Source organism: Mixophyes fleayi, chromosome 10 (assembly GCF_038048845.1).
Source record: "Mixophyes fleayi isolate aMixFle1 chromosome 10, aMixFle1.hap1, whole genome shotgun sequence".
Lineage (NCBI taxonomy): Eukaryota > Metazoa > Chordata > Amphibia > Anura > Limnodynastidae > Mixophyes > Mixophyes fleayi.
In genome coordinates this window covers 35,676,815-35,693,948 of record NC_134411.1, presented here as the reverse complement: position 1 = coordinate 35,693,948, position 17,134 = coordinate 35,676,815, and positions in this window count along the sequence as shown.

Here is a 17,134-nt window from a genome sequence, read left to right as displayed (position 1 = left end):
TATATTGATTTTTGTGGGCATAAAAATGTTCTTTCTTATATAAAGTGTACCAGAATAATGGACATGTTTTGCTATGGAGTATAGGCATATTACTGATACCGGAGGTTGTAGGGTGTATAGAAAGCAGTGCTTGGAAGTTGATTTCAGTACCCTGTGCTAGTTCTCCAGGTGGCGCGTTATGAGATGGCTTCTTGCGCCTATCCTGCACTCAGTCAGGAACCTACCGCCTGCATAACGCCTCTCAGGATCCACCAACGCTGCATTAGATAAGTGCAAGAGGAAGCGCAGGTGACATACACCAATTAGCTGCAGGCGCTGTATGCAGAGCAGACAAGATTTATCATATAGACCATAAGGCCCATAGCTTGGACTGTGCATTTAGGGGGCTGCGTAGGAATCCCTTGTTTCCTTTATTTGAATAAAACTAAGATCAAAAACATATCTCAAAGAATTGTCTCTGTTAGTAGACATAAACTGCAAAGATCTTGTTGAAATATGTACGTGGATGATTATCCTGTTATCAGAGGGTGTCTATGAGCATAGAGTGGGTAGGATAGAGCTTTCTCTGTGGTACAGAGTCCAGTGCTGTTGAATGCCAGGATAGTTTTATATTTCTATTATAATTCGGTTTAATAGTTTTATAGAAGCAATTTGATACCCAATCTATTGAATTCTAATTTGCACTGTATTTGTAAATTTGCATTTTTATTTTTTTTGCAAAGTCTTTGAATGGAGCTGGGATGACGAAGATCAAATCATTCTGCTGTGTGGTGGTGGTGGTGGGGGGACTTAGAGCCAAATTCTACCATCCAATGAGAGGTTGTAATTTACAGTTTATCTGCCAACCCAAAAAATCTGAGCACCGAATGCTTTTTATGGGCGTAATACCTGGTACGATGTATGCCCAACTGGTTTATAATTGTCCGGCATCCTCTATGTATGTATGGATTGCTTATGTTATATATACACCTCCAGCCCCCATGGGCCTCTCTATTGGCTGAGTCTCTTGCTGCCATGGAAATGGAAACGTTTACATCATCATTTGTTGGCATGCGGGCGGCAGTTGGAGGTGGCAGCACGTTAGGTCAGCTCTGTGGCCGACCTCCCATTTAATCATCTGCCCACAAATATAAACCAGTTACACATATGTGAAGGCGATGGGACATTATATGGTGGAGCACCAAGGACAGGGTTATATAGATGTAACCACTCACCTCAGTGCAGTATTGCTCACACAGGGGTAGGAGGAGACAATGGTATTGCTCATACGGAGATGGTAGTATTGCTCTCACTAAAGCAGAAGAACTGATGGTATTGTAGATACAGCAGATGAAGATAGGCATTGACATACTGAAGCGATGATTATGTAAACAAATGTTGAAGTGGTTCTGTGATATTGGCTGGAAAGTTTTATCCTACGTTGGTCTCTGAGCCCGATCTCCTTAGAATTTAGTGGTGTCGTCTTGATGCTAAAAAGTTAAGCGCTCGTTGACTTGTGTGTTAATCTAGATCTAAATGAAAATTATTGATTTATTCCAATTTGTGCTTTTGTACCTTAATTGCTATTCCTGTGTCTCACATATGTATTGTACTCATTGCCGGATTAAGGGAATGGAGGCCCCTGGGCTAAGGGGGCCTCCATTCCCCCGTGAGGCCCCCAATGTGAGCCACCTGCCGCCCCCTGTGAGGCCCCCCCACAAGCACTTACCTGTCACTACAGTCCTCCTTCCGCGGCGCGCTGTAAGCTTCTTACTGAGGTGATCTCGCAAGAGTTCACAAATTCTCGCGAGATCTCCTCAGTAAGCAGATTACTGAGCAGCGCCGGGGACGGATGACTGCACTGACAGTGCTCAGCAGCATTGATTGGGCTGGGGGCGCCCCCGCCCCCGGACCGATCAATAATGCTGCTGAGGACTTTGAAGGGCCCCCTGGATGCCCGAGGCCCCTGGGCTATAGCCCAGTTAAACCTCGGGTTAATCCGGCCCTGATTGTACTGTGATTTGTGGACTCAGTCGAAATAATATCTGATGTTAATTAAGCACAATTTATTTGGGCCAATTAAAATACATAAATACATAAATACATTCTTATAAAACAATAAATAATCTATTCCAACTCAAGGTCACCATATATATCCAAATGATTTGGAAAAACAACAACACAACCCTACATATACAACTCTGAAATAGATCTAGCTGCTACGGATAATGGCAAACGGTGTAGACCCTGTATAAATCCTGTGACCACATTCACAGCTCAGGAATAATGTTCATATTATGCAGATGGTATGTAGCTGATAGTGTGATAGCTGCAGAAGTCCAATCACAGCAAAGTCACTGATAATTGAATGGATAATATTCATAGCTTACAGATCCAGTGGATGTAGAAGGATGTTTCTTAAAGTTGCTCATGCGATTTAGTTGTAAGGGTCACTAAACATATATGTCGCCTTATTTGTGCAATGTTTAAAAGAAACCTGGGGGTAAATGTATCAAGCTGAGAGTTTTACAACGGGTTTGAAAAACCAATCAGATTCTAGATATCATTTATTTAGTACATTCTACAAAATGATAGCTAGAATCTGATTGGTTGCTATAGGCAACATCTCCACTTTTCAAACCCGCCGGCGAACTCTCAGCTTGATACATTTACCCCCTCGTGTTACTTGCAGTTTTGATGTCCACTTAAAGAAGGTAACAGGTGCCCAGTATATTAACTCTGGAGATTTTTTTTGTGGACCATGCTGACTGGTGCTAGGAGGACGGCGTTCCACTGTGGAGCGCATCCGTCACTTCCGGTTTCCATTCTTGACCACTAGATGGATAGTAAGTGTTACCCAACGCGTTTCGTCCGATGAACTTTCTCAAGGGAAGATGAATTAGCAGATCGTATGTACCTATATATAGCGATCCCATTTGCCATTCTACTACCTAATTGGCTATTACAATTCACTACATGTGGTACAGCTCTTACGCTGATAGCAAAGGCTAATGCATATAATTCATTACATATCCTCTGTTATCGGAATTCGGCACAAATGAATGATATAATTATCTAGCAATTTATGTGAATATTAAGTCTAACACTCATAGGGATCCTTACTCAAATTAATCTGATAATTGAGATATGAAGTTGTAGAGTTTACACCTTCTATAGGATTCAACACATATTATAACTAATATGGATAGTATACAAGTTTGATGATTTTAGTTTGACATACATATTAGCCATTACTAAATACATGCAGTCTATATTTACATTGCTGTAAATAAAAAACATCTAGATATGTAAGGAACTGTCACTTATATAACATCCTGACAATATCAATGACACAAAAAGAGTCCATAACTTGTTTATATATATGACTGATGATCCTGGTAACTACCCTCCTTTGAGTGAGGATCCCTAGTTACTCAGTATATTGGAGGGTCTCATTCTCATCGGAATAACCAAGACCGGGCGGGTTTGGGCATAGCCAGGGTGGTATGACTGTAGATTACGTCTCTCCTGCAACTGGACTAATTACTGACCAATAATGAACAGTGATAAATGCCCAATGCTACTGACATCAACCCCTAAATGCCACTATTGACAGATTCTAAGGCATTAGTATATAAATCAAATTCACCATTGAGCGGTGTCTTCTTTGTCTCCATAGAGCAGCTCTTCCATTGCGGTGTCGTGACTCAAGTCCAATTCTGGTTCCTATGAAGAGAAGACAAACAAACCGGCGTTATTATTTAATGCACAAGAATATATGTATAGCTGATATGAGATGACTCACCCACCGCAGGATGTGTCATAACAGAGAGTAATAACTACATCCTGCATCACCACACTAAGCTATATATCTGTATGCTAATGATTAGCCCAATAAATTAATCAGAGTCGCTAGATACTCTGTGATACTTCATGCTGCAACATTACACAGTACAGAGGGTTATAATAACTAAATGCTTTTGGAAGTTTTTGTTGGCCGAGTGATTTTATTATAAAGCTCGATATTTGCACTATGCAATTTAGATGCAAACTGAAGGTAGAAAACTGCAGAATATTTGTTTATTTAAAAGAGGTGATGGATCAAAACAGTAAGAATTTGGTATTTAGGGATCTATCAGCCCTTTGTTACCCTCCGTTGATGCTTTGTTATCCGAGCACCCACCTCCGTGAACAAAGCGGAACGTGGCAGAGGATCACACGCAAGCTTGTCCTCACCTTCAGATTGTTTCTCAAACCCACCCAGAACTTAAAATGTAGTATTGGGTGGAGTTCAATATTTTAAGATTAAATACAGATATTATGCAGAGTTTTAGCTATCTGCGGTACAGCGTTCGTCTGATCCATTGAGGTTCCTGAAGCCCTCCGCCCTCTAGCGCCGCTCTGCTGTCTCAGACAGGCGGTGGCGTTACAGATACTCGCAAGTACGCAAGGGAATGGCTTGGATTACACAGGTGCCTGTTTGAAACGGACGACTGGCACACATGCAGAGTAACGCTGACACTCTAATTATATAACTATACAGAGCACATGTGTAGCGAAAAGGAATATTTTGGTAAAAGACAATGGTGGAAACCTTTGAGAAAATCCAACTCTTACCATTAACGCTTTATATGCTATAATCACATGCTATCCTCACGTGACAATATATAAAAGAGGAGAGCGAGATATTGGCCTTATAATTAATTTTACATTCATCTTTAAATAACTGAAAGGTGCTCTGAAATCCTGTTGGATGGTAAAGGGTCTCAGCCTGTAATAGTACTGTAATTCCTCTTGCAGCCAGTAGGGGGCAGGCTAAACAGAATGTGAACTGCAGTCTGGGAGGGGGGGGATGATGTGAATAACACTGCTTGTAATCCGGTCTTCTTCATACACTTTACTGGCTCCATTTCAAGTGGGGGATGTATGTTACCGGCTTCTAATTCCAACCAAACAATAGGAGGAAAGAATGGCTGTTCTCGCATTCTCACACTGCCAAATGCTGTCCGTTTTAAAGCAGATATGCCCATGATTATAAAAACAAGGATTCACAGACATTAATGGCAGATAAGCCCCAACAGATCTATGTATTCTTCCTATATAGTCTATAGGTGATTTATTTATTCTCAGGTCAGACGTGCAAAGTCCGTTGACCTTCCTTTATCCTTCTGACTTCTGCTGGAAGATTAGGGTCTATTAGAATAACATTTCCTATTATTATTCTCCCAGCACCGCCAATTGTAGAGCGTCCTGCGTTTTATAGATTGTGGCTGGAAGTCTTGCTGAAATGTTTCAGTTTCTTTCTCTTTGCCCTCCCTAAACCGCTCAATCACTCTTGTACTGTAGATTTTGTGCATCATTTTGGCATCCTCTGCTCTGTGGATGTTCTTCTACAAATGGTGTTTCCAGAACTGAACACAAGACTTGTATATATTTGGATACAACACATTTATATGTAAGTTGGGGCAGTCTCTTTCCTGCAGTTTACTGGCCGTTGTCATCTGAAATTTTATTATCTTGTCCTTTCTGTTCACCTGCTATAAGTCTATATTTTTTCACACTTATTAGGACATCGTTTGGGTCAGGATTGAAGTCTGGTGAGTAACAAGGTTCGTCATTGACCAAGGAAAGCCACAGCTTTTATATGTTTTTTCGGGTGTAGAATGTGTAGCTCCCAGTGGCCATTTCAAAACATATGATACCAAAAGAAGACCAATCCATCACTGCTTCACATTTTACTTGATGAATGACCTATGAAAAGGGTGAAAGGAAGAGTAAGTACTTTGTCCAGCCTGGCAGGAGAAGCAGAGAATTAGTGATGGGAAGTGCCTGTCACGATCTACCCTCTATGGGGATGCTGCTTTGCCTTCCGCAGCTCCTGCCTGCAAGGGACTATGTTAGGACTCTGCCATTACATGAACCTGTCACCTGCAGTACCTCTGTACCACCAAAGGGGCCACTGTTGTACTCTGACTGTTCTTCTACCTGCAGGAGTTAAGCTCATTACTCCTGGATGCTATTAACCTGTCTCTGGCCTTTAAAAGACTGCCTCTCCTAGCAGTCTTGGTCAATTTATCTATTGTCTTAGCTGCTGCTGGTTGTTCTGTGTACTCCTCTTTATTGAGCCTGACTGACTCCTGCTTGTCCTTCTGTTTGCATCTAATCTTATAACCCAGTCCCTGGCTTTGCTTTGATTTTGCTCCTGCTTTCTTCTTGGCATTGTTGTGGACCTGACTTCTGACCCTTGGCTTGTCTGACTCTCCTTTGTTGTGCCTGCAGACTGCTACACCATCTCTGTTCCAGTCTCCTAGCTGTCAGCTTACCTAGTGCTTCATGTACTCCTGCCTGCAGACTGTTACACCACCTGTGTCCCTGCTCCAAGGCTCCCTGCTTAACCAGGAGATTCAGGGCCTGATTCATAAAGGAACGTAAGGCAAAAAAAAGGAGTACATTTGCTCCCGGATAAACCATGTTACAATACAAGGGGTGCAAATTAGTTTATTTTCCATCTAAGTACTGTCTGTTTTTTCATGTAGCACACAAATACTTGATAGCTTTATTTTTACACTGAAATTTAAAGATGATCTAGGACATGTCCTATCCCAAACTATAAATCTGTCTCCACATTTTAAATTTACCTCCTCCCTCTGATGCAACATGGTTTTGCCAAGGTGCAAAGTTACTTCTTTCTTTATGCTTTACTTTCCTTAATGAATCAGGCCCTCAGTCTTCTCTGCCTGCTGCTCATCTCACCTGCCTGATTACCGAAATCCTCAACTCTATCTGGCAATCCTGTCATCCAACATCTAGTACTTGTGTATGTTCCATGCCTAATAAACCACTTTGCTTCATTTTAAATTACTGTCTATGGTTTTCATGCTGGGCATCCCGACAGCGCTGTATTTACCACATAGGAGAACAAGGCAGATGACTAGGGCAGCATAGAAATAATTAGTGTGTTTATTTTATTGCTACTTGGTCTTTATCAAGCCACAGAAAGATTGTTGTATACAGCAAGTCTTACGTCACTCTATGGCTTTCAGTTACAGCTGCGGAATCTTTCCTGCTATGGACAGCGCCGAAGGTGATTGGCAGAGATCCTGCGTATATTTCAGTGCCGACAACTTACTGAATAATGTATGAGGTAGGGGTCCCTGGGAAAAATATTCTGTTTACAGCACTGTGGGTATGTAATGACTGAACCTTTAAGGACATATAACCCCAGTGAACATGGCAGGGACAGAAGGAGTCTCTACAGGGTTGCACAGACATGATCTGTTTTGCTATTTCAGCTTTTTGACCCATCTCCCCAGCCATTTAACCAATGACTTTAGGCTGCGGGAGGTAATTTCTGCTGACTGAGGAAAGTAAAATATCTCAACACCCACAGATACACCTCAACACACTTTTGCACATTCAGAAAACTACTAGTTATGTAACTTGGTTTGTTGTGGAGAAAGGTGCACAGAGAAATATTATGTTTGTTTGTTATAATTTGTAGAGAGGTTCAGACTTTAAAGTCAGAGTTATGTAAACCACAAGGAAAAGTACTTTCTGCCATTTGTGATTCAAAGCTGACCTGTTAGTAAGCTGCAATACAATGCATCACCACTGTGTGGCAGCAAATACCTCGTTATCTCTCCTAATACAAAGCAATGACAGTGATAGGCGCAGGCATAATATTATATATCAATGTGTGTCTACCGTAATGACATCTATCAGCAGACTAATTGTAACTCTAAACAGGGAGCGGCTATATATCATCATTAAATAAGTTTATTTAAGAACAGTATGAATTCAGGACCTGTGAATGAGCCCCTTTACATGTAAATAATGCGGCTCACATGACATTCCCGCTGCAGAAAATCTGATCGGAGAGATAAACGGGGATTTATGAACATGTTAAACACTGAACTAAGTAACTAAAAATGAAATAGTAAATCCCAGCTGGGAAATTAAAGGGACATAACCATCTATGTGACACCTTGACGTCGGCTATGCTGTAATATTAGGATTTGTTCAGCAGTCCTATTATCAGGCCGGGTCACTGTTTAATTGAGTTTATATAAGAGAAATATAAGTGTCCAGAGATATACAGTGTTCTGGATTCCCCACTCTCAGTGTACTTATGATTTACATTGACCAGAAGCAAAGATTAATATAGGACAATGAAATATAAATAAGTGTATATTGTATGCAGGGTCAGACTGGTACTAAAAATCAGCCCTGGCATTTAAGGTACACAGGCCCACCTTAGTTCCAGCAAGAAAGAAAACATGTGCCACCGCGCCGTGAACAGGGCGTGGCCTCATTGTGTTGTGGGTGTGGCCAACATGGGGCATTGATACATACATTATAATAATACATTACATTTATCATTTTAGACAAATACACAGGCACTACTGTTAGAAGCACACAGCTTTGCCTTCACAAGCAGTACGTTGTGAAGCGGGACGTACCTCCCAACTGTCCTTGCAGTCGGACCAAATCCTGACTAAGGGAGACATTCACCCAAATTCAGGACTGCCCCACCAGATTCAGCACAGTTGGCAGACTGTCCTGCTCTCTCCTACCTGTCTTGGTCACTTTGACCACTTGTAGCAGCTGGTTTCTTTAGCTCAGTTCATTCCTGTCTTGATCCTGGAATATTGGATGCCCTATTATAAAAAATGGGTACTTCTGGCTTTTGCCAGAAGTGCCAGATGGCCAGTCCGGCCCTGATTGTATGTTACATATATGTATGTATAGATGTTATCCTGAATGACAACCTCATATTATAGTCTACTAACACCACTTTGTTACTATTATATACCTCTATATAAGAATTTACCTATTATCAGTCTTACCTGGTGGTGGGAATGTGAAACGGAGCTCTGGATGATATTGTCATTGTCCCCACTCCTGTATTCCATATATATATATATATAATATATAATATATAATCCTCCTGTGTAATAGATGGAGAACATGGGATATGTTACCAACTTGACCTATGGAATTCCTTGCATGCAGTTTCCTTTCATACGTGTCACGTGTGCTATGTGAGAGTGAACAGGTCACGTACTGCGTGTAAGCAGAATGTAACAATGTGTCATTTGTCTGCTTCGGTGTCTAGTTCATAGTTGCCAACCTTTAACAATTGGCCTCTAGGAGTCTCGGTGTAGAGGTGGGCAAGAGGGGGCGGGGCCAAAATGACGCAATTCGCGGAGCCCCGCCACCTGTGATGTAATGACGCAAATGCATCATTTTAGCACGGGGGGGCGAGCCAAAATGATGCAATTCCCTGAGAATCGCATCATGGAAGCTTCAAATCCGCCCACTTCACTGGGAAGTGGGCAGGTGCGGGAGAGTTGTCAGCTCTCCTGGGAGTTCGGGAGTCTCCCGAGCATTCCGGGAGAGTTGGCAAGTATGGTCTAGTTATGTACAATACAGATTCCTATGTGTACAGCTACAGTGCCCAACTGCCAGCAGGGGAGTGGGCGTGGTCTGCGTATATATCAATGTGTTTGGGTGTGGTCTATATTATACTGAACTCCTATTGGGCACTGTTGTCTGGTATGATCATGTGGATAAAGGTTCCTGATCTTATAACAGGTATGATATAGTGCTAGGTGCCAGCATCAAAGCTATATCTAAGCATCGGCTGCCTGTGTTATTATGATTGCCCCTCATTAAAGACAATTTTGACTCTCTGGTCCGGAGTCATTAAGGCACACATACTAAGCACATCGTGCGTTTGTTATAAACTACAAAGGAAATCTGCTCTGCACACTCCCGAAGTCAACAAGCAACGGATCTAAATATACGTGTGGTGATGACTACGGGTGTAGGGTCACTCTGCTGTACTAGACCAGACACTGCAGGATACGTACAATACTATGTGGAATATGAAATAACAAAAGAACGCACAGAAAAAAATATATCTTAAGCAATTAATTTCACCTGTCAATAATATAGTCAATTCTAATTAAAAAAATAAATAACATTTTGTGGTTTTTTTCCTCCCCATGAAATATATTTATTAGGATGATCTTAATGTCTACTGTACATAAAATACATTGTTACAGTTGCTCCTGATACAAAGACATGTTATAGCTGTATACACAGCCGTCATCACTAGTAATCGGAACTTAAACCAGCCCTCTAGTTGGAGCGAGGGATACAGCAGAAAACCAGCGTCCTTCTGTGTGCGCCTGCGTCTGGTTTGGGCGTGGCTGGATGTGAACGCACTTACTGTACATTTCCTATGGGCGTCCGCCCATTCCTCACCTTGCTCACTTCACTGAATCGCAGGCTGTACTAAGTGTCATTTGCGCTTGAAGCTGACTGGGACGCGGCTGCGTTCTGTTACACATCGTCAAAACCGTCAGATACGTTCCTTAGTGACTCAGGACCTCTGAGTTTAAACAACTTGAGGGGGTTATAGAAGGAACGTGTCTCACACCCAGGGCCGGATTAACCATAGGGCTAACTGGGCTACAGCCCAGGGGCCTCGGGCATCCAGGGGGCCCTTGAAAGTGCTCAGCAGCATTATTAATCGGTCGGGGGCGCCCCCGGCACGATCAATGCTGCTGAGCACTTTCACTACGGTCCTTCCCTGACGCGCTGTAGTCTCCTTACTGAGGAAATCTCATGAGTCTCACTCTCACGAGATCTCCTCAGTAAAGAGCGTACAGCATGCTGGGGAAGTAAGTAAGTCGCTTGGGGCGGCTCGGATCACCGGGGGAGCGGCTCAGATCGCAGGGGGAGGGGGGGCCCTCATGGGGGAATGGAGGCCCCCTTAGCCCAGGGGCCTCCATCCCCTTAATCCGGCCCTGGTCACACCTGGTTCCGCTCAGGTTCTCTGCCTTCATTACTCTGCTTAACCACTGACTATGCCTCAAATTGTTGATGGCCTTTCATTGATAATCCGCATCACCTGAACAACTGTTGTGAAGAAGCTCTGTAATGCTGACTACAAAGAAGTCTTATTCAGCAAAATATGCAAACATGGAAGTCAGCTCTAATGATCTCTGTCTAGTGTTTTATATACGTCTAGTCGCTATCCAATGACGATTGTCCACTTCCAGTTATGTGGCTCCAAAGCACAATGCGATTTAATAGCAAAAAGCAGCAGAGTAACATTTCAATAATATAAGTACAGCCGATTACATACGCAGGCGCCCTGGATCCAGCATACAGTCATTCAGTTCTGAAGTCTGTGGTTGAGAAGAGTGTCTGCTGGGCCCAGAGCTCCTACTTATATACAGTCAGTGATACAGTGAAAACAATACAGATGATTTGGCATGTTTCTATAGGTTCAGACTTCAGGACGGTCCAGTGTAATGCAGGTCATTGGCCAGTTCAAACAATTCCCTCCAAGGGTGGGGGTCAGCTCTCCAACAGATGCATACTAATCTTCCCGCCGAAAGCTAGTTCAAACTGGTCTATTTACATTACACACACAATACCATTCTGATCATTTATTCCCTATAATCCATAACTCGCATACGCAAGGTGCGATATCTTAGCCAATAGAACCGGACGTCTGCGAATAAATAGGGAATTAGAATGATACCAAACAATATGTGTTTCCTGTAACCTGAACCTTAGATCTCAATAAAGTGTATATAACATTATAACATTTAACTATAAACTCTGCTACATTTCATTATAAATACTATGTGTTGCAACTATTTTTAACATGAACTAATTACAAGTGTATGTGAAAGTGTAAATGTGTGTATAAGTGTACGCACGTGTTGTGGCTAATTACGGCTCCTCCACGCCGTAGTGTGCTATTTGCATAATTTCAGACATAGACAATCAGATTGATAGATATTAATTTGAAATGACCATATCCAATTATTTGACTTCGACACCAGTTACAGTTCAAAAACGGAGGGAACACCGAGGTGTTACTAAGAATCTCCAATGATATAGATACACGTACAAGTGTTTTTCATGGAAACAAGACCCCTTTGCTAAAACTACTGAAAAAGGCACCATCATGATCAATAAGTTTGACCCCGAGAACATACCAATCTCTTCACCACTTCGATCAATGGCCCCAAACTCACAGCCAAAGAACTAACCCTCTCTCGAGTGGGATAATACGATGTAACATAAACTTTATGATGGTCTCTGACACTAGATGTGTCCTTTCTTAAAGTTCACCCCTAAAAGACAGTAGTGAGACCCTACAATTCACACCTACATTATGACGATATTTGGTATTTATTGCATTAACCTGCTTTATATTATGTTTGTTTGCTACTTTCACTCCAATCTGTTCCTAATTAATCAATCTCCCTCGGTACTTGTCATTCGTGCAATGAAGTTATTCTCCTCCCCAGGTCCAGATGAGTTTTCTTCAAGAAAAGTATTAATATTTTATCTCCTAGACTTACAACACCATTTATTTCTGTACTTGAAGGTGCCTCATTTGCTGCGCCAACCACAAGACCTAGAACAGTGGTAATTCATAAAGAACGTAAGGACCAAAATTCTTGCGGTTGATATCGACCCATCTCGTTGTAAAACAACGATGTAAAGATCTTCACTAAAATAATCTCCGTCAGGATTACAATGTCCCAGTTTACTGGACGTATCATGTTAGGAAAGAGACAACACATCGTCTGAACTTTTCTGGTCCACAAGTCATGATGATGAATTTCTAGATTTTTGTCAGTCTTTTGCACAGAGATACAGGGTGTTCAGGTCTAGAAAAGCTGGATAATCCTTCCAGAAAAGCGGTTTTATTTATTCATTGATTTTCATAAATCTTCGTTTATTAAGCACTGACTGTATTTGGATGGCTATGATTAATGTGTGATTAATCTTCAGCAAGTGCTGGACTCGTACAGGACTGTGTGTGTTTGACTAAGGTCTTGGCCAAGCTGTAGATCTGGTCCAGCAGTACATTCGAACCTTCCTGCCTTAAATTCCTCTTCTTCTCCTCTTGGTTTAAAGTGGTTGACTGACTCATCATCAGGCTCCCAAACTGTTTCATAACCACCCTCAGCTTCTTCTTAGAACTGGCAGAGGATGGTGTTTTTGGAGTGTGGGAGGAAACCGGAGCACCCGGAGGAAACCCACGCAAACACGAGGAGATCATACAAACTCCACACAGATAAGGCCATGGTCGGGAATTGAACTCATGACCCCCAGCACTGTGAGGCAGAAGTGCTAACCACTGAGCCACCGTGCTGCCCCAAAAAGGAGTTGTTGGGGGCAATTGTGAAGGTGTGGGTCTTTCCTTGGTGTAAATCTAGACCAGTGTACATGGCCAGTAGACCAGCTTCAGAATCTACCCAAAGTCTAGTATGGTCATTGGAATGGTAAAGCTGACTGTATGTGGTGAGCTGCAATATATTTTGTGTTTTATGGAGGTCCAGGCCCCTCTCCCTGACATATCTCTGAATGATGAGAGTTTGACATCTGGGTCTCCTACCCAAATTTGCACCCTATATTATGGCTGCTTGGATCCCTTTCTAGAAGTGTTATCAGAGATGGTCGGAACAAGAGAATCTTCCAGGACCTCTAGATAAGCCTTTTCTGTAGGTACCAGACCATACATTTGTTAATGTGTTGAGGACTAAGTGAATATTGCATTGACCTGATTGGACAACCTTTATTCTGCTCATATTCTTCGCTGATCCAATACCTGGCAAACAACAGTTTTACATAGGCGGCAGCAGCCAAGTGAAAGTGCCAAGAGAGCGTGAAATCCTGTTGTAATATCCTTCCCTAATTATACTACTTATAAGGCAAATCCAAGATCTAGAGGGGATTACCACGCTGTCAAAGTGGGCATAACATTCATCCTATCCTTTTAGCCAATGCTTGGCTGCTCTCTAACCCCTTCCTATCCACTTCTAGTAAGTGTATAACTTATCGAACTGCGCTGCGTTTTCAGTTTTGGCTGAAGATATCCTTTATTTCACTGTGCACATAATAGAAAACATCCAAGAGGACACTTTTTAATGCCCAAGGTCCTATATATTCAATAAATAATAGTTATGCCCCCAACCTTTATTGGTGACAGGTCTACTTGAAAGTTTCAGAAGCAGAAGGCCGTGATTCCGTCACGTCTTAAGCTTTTCGTCAACCTTCCTCGTTGAGGACAGGACTGCTGGAAAGACAAGCAGCATTTATACAACCATAGCAACAGGATAAACTGCAAGAAAAGTGGCTTCAAATTGCAAAAAAAAAAAATGATTTGCCATGTTGTTCTGAGCGCAGAGATGGTGGGATGAGATGTGAAGAGTGGGGAAGTTGCTGGTAATATCTAGTCCTCAGGAGAATAGACTGCAAAACAGGATGCATATATCACTATAGTAACCACAGTATCTGATTATTTGCCATCATTCAAAGGGTAAGTGGAACGGAGGGAGCTGAATTCAAATGCAAAATACAAATCCTCCTGAAATGCATAAAATTACCGCTATAGATAATGGATTCTCCGTAGATCGTGACGACGTTTACCCATCGGAGACAGAGCTGCTCATCTCATGTGAGTCTCATAATAGCTTCAAAAAAGAAGAAGTGGCGGAAAACACGAGAAAAACAAGTTGCATGTTTACAATAATAACAATAACACATTTGAAATCCTGTAACGCTACGGCGAACATTGAATAAATAATCGGAGAGAACACTGGAACCTGCATTAATTATTAACTTCAAAATAAAAGTATTCAGAAAGAAAAACTATGTGACAATAAGTCATTTTATGGAGATTTTATAAGCTAGGAGGATTCATCTGTAATATGCACAGGATTGGATGTAGAACCCACAAGGCCTATTCAATAAAGCCAAACATTTATTACTGACACTTTGCTAGGCTGTATCAAAATTTGTCCAGAACAGAAGTAATTGGATGAACGTCCTAAGTGACCTGGAAATCACTGATGTGTCAGAAAGGGGTTTGATTTTTAGTGATACCTACATTTCTCGAACTTACTTTTGACTTCTTTCTTACTGACGGCTGTGTATAAACTTGTCCAGAGTTTTGATTGTCAGAGGAACATTTTAAAGATTATGACAGCTTCTGACACATAGGGGTATATTTACTAAACTGCAGGTGTGAAAAAGTGGGGATGTTGCCTATAGCAACCAATCACATTCTAGCTTTCATTTATTTAGTACATTCTACAAAAATGATAGCTAGAATCTGATTGGTTGCTATTGGCAACATCTCCACTTTTTTCAAATCCGCAGTTTAGTAAATATAGCCCATAGCCTGCGCGTTACAAATGGTGTGGGGTCTGACCTTGTATTCAGTCCCTGTACACCCTTTCATCTCAATGCTACTAGTTTAACTTTTTAATACACTTCAGAACTTTAATAAATGGTAAAAACTGTAGTCTGTCAGTAAATGTATAGAAAATGGCAGTAAAAAATATTTTTTAATGGGCTAGCAGCCTTACTCCTGCCTGAGTCTTCAGATGCAAGATAATGAGTAAAGATAGAGAGTTTGTATGCTCTCCCCGTGTGTGCGTGGGTTTCCTCCGGGTGCTCCGGTTTCCTCCCACACTCCAAAAACATACTGTTAGGTTAATTGACCGCTAACAAAATGACCCTAGTCTGTGTGTGTGTGTGTGTGTGTGTGTGTGTTAGGGAATTTAGACTGTAAGCCCCAATGGGGCAGGGACTGATGTGAGTGAGTTCTCTGTACAGCGCTGCGGAATTAGTGGCGCTATATAAATAAATGATGATGATGATGAGATTCCGCCCCCTATGCACCACTTGCCTGGTATCACTGGGTACTGGAAAGCTATTGGCGCCAGAGGTGTCAGGAACAGAAGATATTCTCTAAGCAGTTCAAATGGTTTCCTCTGGACAGGAGATACATTCTAATGGAGAGCGTATCTAACCAATAGAAAAGTCAGTTGGGTCGTTCTTTATTATAAATGGTCTCTATCCAGGAAACACTTTTGGGGTAATTTAAGAAGTGCACCTAACCTACATCCCAAACGCCTTGGTTTTACATTTCAATAAACAAAAAAAATCCCTGTAATATAATCCATAGTACCAACAGTGCTTTATCCACAGCCACTACTTAAAAAACTAAGAAGGATCTCCTTCCTGTCTACTAGGGCTAAATAAATCGAGGCAGAAGTAGCCAGGTGATCAGGTGTCTCTCATGTACTGTACAGTATCTGATTGGTTAGAACTCTCCACCCAGGGGCAAACGCAGGATTTGTAGAGGCGGGTTTCCACACCACGCCACCAGTGGGTGTGACCAGCATGCATGGGGGCGTGGCTATAATATTAGACAGTGCTTGGCTGCTCTCCAACTCTTCCCATCCCCATAATATACATGGGCAATGCTGCCTGCACTACTGTTAGGTGCACGCAGCTCCCCCTTTTCAAGCAGAGCCGTGTGAAGCGGGAGCAGGCTCCAGGCTCCTCAATTATACAGTGCCCCAGGCTTGAAGGGGGGTTTCCAGGCACTAGGAAACTCCCCCTCGGTTTGCCTGTGCCACCAATCAAAACAGGTATATGGGAAATGGTTGCTAATGTTTTGGACTATTCCCCATGTGTGTGATGGGTTATTCCAGAGTCTCATAAACTTATTTAGTGCAAGACTGTGCTACTAGGCTGGGTGGGGGCAGACAGTTTTTTTTTTCCTGCAGTTTGTTTTTGTTTATTATTTGAGTTACTTGTTATTACTTATTATTATTTTTTTTACTGACTATCCCCACAGTCCCTGGGGGTCTGCTTGCACCGCAACATGACACATAATTATCGGTAGTCATCACAACTTAAATTCGATGTGTGGGATATCAGTAAATTTATGAAGCCTCAGTTGTCCTGAAAATCTTAAAGATGACCTGCAGAGGGCGCCAATGTCAGTGAAAATGTATATTAGATTTAAAGTCAGAAAAAAATATTAGATCCAAAAAGGCTCATTTACCAAATGAGTAAACCTGCAGCGCAAATGCTCTTTTGTGACATTATGTGCGTCTATTTACGCGTCCAGCGTATTTTAAGGTGTAAGCCTACTTTCTGGACTTTGGAGAGATCTCCGCAATCATCCTCTGCGTCTAGTAAGGAACGTTGACAGCTCCGCCTCACTCCTCCCATTGGACAGTTAAAACTTCTGCTGCCCCCCAAAGCCATGCCATTTGGCAGAAAACTAGATGCACTTGCCCAAATCTAGGTGGGTGATGTC